The sequence below is a fragment of the Apus apus genome, chromosome 4, assembly GCF_020740795.1.
Source record: "Apus apus isolate bApuApu2 chromosome 4, bApuApu2.pri.cur, whole genome shotgun sequence".
Taxonomy (NCBI): Eukaryota; Metazoa; Chordata; class Aves; order Apodiformes; family Apodidae; genus Apus; species Apus apus.
The window spans coordinates 68,709,033-68,713,687 of NC_067285.1; positions in this window are offsets into that span (position 1 = coordinate 68,709,033).

Genomic DNA, 4,655 nt, shown 5'->3' on the forward strand with positions numbered 1-4,655 from the left:
TCCCACAGGGTTCAACAGGGACCAAAGGCCCTCAGGTTTGGTCCCCAGTAAATGGAGGTAGACAGCCCTTGCATCCCTTTGCGAAGCAACCAAAATGAGCAGGGAACCTCTGCTAATTAAATGCATTAAGCAGTGCTGCTTCCTGGAAGAACTTGTAAATCGGTGCTTGTCTGTCGATCTGCTTAAGCATTGGCACCTTCCAGCCCAATTTGCAGTAGGATCACTAACAGACCTGTGATGCATCTCAGTGCTGTCTGTGGCACCTTGCCATCTCTGATGTTGTTATGCAGGGACACCTTACACTGTACACTCTGCAGCAGGATGAGTAAGGCACAGCATTGGCATCATTGCTCCAGGCTGCCCTCAAGCAGTACACGCTTCAGTTACTCTTCAATGCCATCTCTGCAGTCCTGCAATTACTACTGACAGCCTTACCTGGATCATGAGGAAAGGAGGTGGCCAGGGCTTTTGTGAGGGAAGGCAAGGCAAGGTTGCAGGAAGCCCTCTGGAACCAGTTCACTATTGCCTTCATGTTGAGCTTGGGGGGCCAAGCTGTCCTTGTGCAAGACAGAAACAGTCTGGCTGCTGGCTAGCAGCCAGCTCTGCCTGGGACTGTCACTTTGTCCAAGAAGCCCCAGCTCCCTCTTGCCCAAGGCTGGGTGGGATGTTATATTTATGCTGTCCTTTTCCTAGGATCACATGCAGGAGTTGTAGAGAATGGATTTCCTTTCAGCTTAATCCCAACTCTGATTTAACTTTTCATTAAGATTCTCCTCTTGAAGCTTATCACTCCTACTTCTCGATCCTAAGAGTTGTTCAAAGAAATTACTGAACTGTGGGAACTCCAGGAGGAGGTCTGGCACCAAAGCACAGCTGCATTGCTCAGCAGGGAGATTCTTACCAGGAAACAAAATGAAGAGCTTTAATTTCCTTCTGAAAGCCGGAGGGAATCTGCATTTATCTATTCCCCAGCATCCTATTTGGCTCTTAGTTGAGCCAGTCCCTGGACTGCATTCACCAGCACTCTGGGCACTGCAATTGACTCAGATGACTACCCTGGAATGTAATGAGGCTGCAGCATAGCAAGAATAATAATACACATCATACTCTTCCTGCAGTGTTGTTTTATATATATAAGGACAGGGATTCTGTTCTATGTAGTTTGATCTAAAGAGACATATTGGGTCTGACTGAAATTACATTTGGGGGGTGGGAGATGTAGCTGGTATACATGGAAAAATCGCCTCTTTCTTCCAGTTGTAATCAATGGGCTGTCCATTAATGCATCTGCAGCTTCTCATGTTGGTGTTTAGTTAATTAAAGATGTGTCTGAATTAAACCCCAAGGGCCAAATTGTAAGATGGAGTTAATGAACATAGCTGTATTGATTACAACAAAGCTGTTGGTCACTTCATAGCTGTGAATAAATTGACTTTAATTCTGAATAACTCCCTTACACTAGTGCACCTAAGATATGACTGACTTGTACAGCTGCTGTCCTGTAGGTGGTGAGACTGAGCTTTGCAGATCTGGGGGGAAGTTAGAGGTACTGCATTTTGAACTTACCTTAACTGAGCTGTGGCCAGAAATTTAGTGTTTGAGTCAACAGGGCCGAGTTTATTGACCATTTTTTCACCTCCTAGCCCTGAATAATTTTATTTCATTATTCTGTTTAGTTCTAGTCCTTGAGGACTGAGATTGCAGATCTAGAGGGGTAGAGAACCACCAGCTGCTCCTCCTGAAGCTGTACAGTGCCTTCTGTAAAGGGTCTCTGCCTTCTGAACTACTTTCCTCCCGTTACCTGAACATGGAGTCACTGAGTATTTGTGAGAAGCTGACAGGGATGTTAGTGCTACCTGTAGGGTATCTGGTCCCTCTGCTGAAGGACATCTTCATGTAATGAGTTATTTGGTTGTCACAGCATTTCTATTCAGGAGTGATTAGGAGGGTTGCTTGTTTGCTGGAGCTGTTTCCACATCTGGATGTGATCTTCACACTGCAGCTGGCAAAGCCAGAGCCTGGCATCTGAGCTCCCTCTGGTCCCTCAAGCATCCTTGCAGTTTCCTTCCCCACCACATGCAGGGCCCAGAAACAGTGCTGTGGCCGCATGGTTGTGCCATGCTGGCCTGTTGCCTCCCCTCTGCTTTGGGAAAGGCTGCAGTCCTACCTGCAGTTTTGTACCTGGTTAACATGTGCACTTCTCTGTATAAACCCAGTCCAATGCTGTGGTCTCTGCCAGGAAGCTGCAGGAAACATCTCATAGCTATCATGGGCTGGGTTGCTAACAACACTAAACAGGATGTTTGGGGTGTTGCTGGTTGCCATCAAATGATCTCTTAGTCCCATTCCCATGGATGTGTATTAGGTTAATTTTTCAGCTGACAGCGAGCACATGGCATTGCCAGCAGTACTGCAAGGGCAGCTCCAGGTGTTGTCAGGGGGTTTATGAATACTGCCGTAGTGAAAGTCAGGGGTAATGGGCATTTGGAATCCCAAATCTTATGGGCTGGTTCAAGCAGGGATGGTCTGGGAGGCAGAGAGCATCTGCGAATTCAGGCTTCTCTTGATGTGCCTGAGATATAACAAGGGTCAGTAGCATAATAGCTAATGATAGCTTGAGGCAGCTGGGTTGATAAGAAACAGCCCAGTTCTGGAAGTGGGGCTGGCATAGCCTGTATAGTCACTTGAAACAGATGGGGGAGTTGGGGGAAATACTCAGTTTACAGAATCACAGAATCTTAGGCGTTGGAAGTGACCTTGAAAGATCATTGAGTCCAACCCCCCTGCCAGAGCAGGGTCACCCAGAGCACATCACACAGGAACGTGTCCAGGCGGGTTTTGAATGTCTCCAGCGAAGGAGACTCCACAACCTCTCTGGGCAGCCTGTTCCAATGCTCTGTCACTCTCACAGTAAAGAAGTTTTTTCTGATGTTTATGTGGAACCTCTTATGTTCCAGTTTGCACCCATTGCCCTTTGTCCTATCACTAGACATCACTGTAAAAAGCCTGGTTCCATCCTCCTGACACTTGCCCTTAACATATTTGTAAACATTAATGAGGTCACCCCTCAGTCTCCTCTTCTTCAAGCTAAAAAGGCCCAGCTCCCTCAGCCTTTCCTCATAAGGGAGATGTTCCACTCCCTTAATTATCTTTGTGGCTCTGTGCTGGATTCTTTCAAGCAGTTCCCTGCCCTTCTTGATCTGTGGGGCCCAGAACTGGACACAATACACCAGATACAGCCTCACCAAAGCAGAATAGAGGGGGAGAAAAACCTCCCTTGACCTACTAACCACACCCTTTCTAATACACCCCAGGATGCCATTGGCCTTCTTGGCCACAAGGGCACATTGCTGGCTCATGGTCATCCTCCTGTCCACCAGGACCCCCAGGTCCCTTTCACCTACACTGCTCTCAAGCAGGTCAGCCCCCAACCTGTACTGGTACATGGGGTTGTTCTTCCCCAGATGCAAGATTCTACACTTGCCCTTGTTGAATTTCATCAAGTTTCTCCCCACCCAACTCTCCAGCCTGTCCAGGTCTCGCTGAATGGCAGCACAGCCTTCTGGTGTGTCAGCCACTCCTCCCCGTTTAGTGTCATCAGCAAACTTGCTGAGGGCACACTCTGTTCCCTCATCCAGGTCATTGATGAAAATATTGAATAGTACCAGTCTCAGTACTGACCCCTGAGGGACTCCACTAGTCACAGATCTTCAACTAGATTCTGTCCCATTGACCACAACTTCTTCCTTTCAACCAGTTCATGATCCGCCTCACTACCTGATCATCAAGACCACACTTCCTTAGCTTATCTATGAGGATGCTGTGGGAGACAGTTTCAAATGCTTTACTGAAATCAAGATAAGCCACAACTACCACCCTGCCATCATCTATCCACCTAGTCACTTCCTCATAGAAGGCTATAAGGTTGTTCAAATATGACTTTCCCATGGTAAAACCATGACGTCCTCATCCTTGATATGCCTAGAGATAGTGCCACAGAACTGCTAGGTATTCTGTTCCTCCACCATCTCATGATCACTGCAGCCAAGGCAGCCATTGACTGTCACCACTTCAACCAGACCCTCCTTGTTGGTGAGCACAAGATCCAGCAGTGTGGCTTTTTCCCCTATGAAGGCAGCAGGATCAGGAGATGCTGAAACTCTGATCTTGTCTCCTGGGTACTTTTTAGACCAAATTGGAGCATTGGGGAATAGCAGGCTCTAAGGGCAACCATAAGCTCAAGGTCTATGTTTAAGCAGTCATGATTTGTGCATGGGAAAGCAAGAAGTAGTAAATAACTCAACAACAGGCCGAGTTGTCTTTATTCAAAGGGCAAGAGTTCCTTTGGCCATTCTTTCAGTATGTGCCTTTGGCACAAGTTCAGAATAACATTTGAGGTCCAGACCAAAAAGCCACCGCTCTGCTCCTTGAGGAGCCCTCGGAAAGCTCCATGTCCAGCATGGGACTCCATACCCCGGACAGGGGCAACAGCCCTGGCTGATAACTAAGGGGTTATTCTGCGGCCTAGGCACGTTGTGAAGTGCTCATCTTGATGTGTGTCATGCACACCTCCCCCTTGCTGCTAGGACACTGAAGATATTGCTGATTCAGGAGGCTATCTGCTGTTCACTTCATCCTTCTTCACCGCAGTGCCC